The sequence below is a fragment of the Amphibalanus amphitrite genome, unplaced genomic scaffold, assembly GCF_019059575.1.
Source record: "Amphibalanus amphitrite isolate SeventyFive unplaced genomic scaffold, NRLGWU_Aamphi_draft 000261F_arrow, whole genome shotgun sequence".
NCBI lineage: Eukaryota > Metazoa > Arthropoda > Thecostraca > Balanomorpha > Balanidae > Amphibalanus > Amphibalanus amphitrite.
The window spans coordinates 344600-345181 of record NW_024881756.1 but is presented as its reverse complement, the minus strand read 5'-3'; positions in this window follow the sequence as shown (position 1 = coordinate 345181).

Below are 582 nucleotides of genomic sequence, written 5' to 3'. Positions count from 1 at the left end.
TGAACCAACAAGTCGATCGCATCTTCAACACTTAAAAGCTTAAGACGACGAAGATATAGCCTGAAGTACACTAAATTTTCTAGGTGCAAAACCTACCGCTAAAGGCTGAAACAGACTCTTTCCGCATTCAGGAAATCGCATGCGAGAGCCTATTCAAATACATTATAATTCTTCCCGCATCAATCGCATCCGGGAGGTGCGTGCGATTGATGCGAGCGTGCCTCCATGTATTTGAATAGACTCTCGCAGCATGCGATTTCCTGACTGCGAGGAGAGTCTGTTTCAGGCTTAAAACCCGCGAGACCTGTACATTGCACACCAAAAAGCCCAGATGCATTGCTTAGATTGCAGCACTGTCCAGCACAGGCCTGACTGTTCCAGCACTGACGTCCTGGTTCTGGGTGACCCGTATTCGACTTTCAGCCAATATTGATGCAGTCCGTATTCATAATTGACCTACTTGTATGCATGCTTCTTTCAAACAGGTATAGCAAAATATAAAGTCAGAAGGTCAGTAGAAGCGCTTTCTCATTTTGTTACGGCACCGTTCTATGGTATCAAATCAAACTCCAAACTATCTAC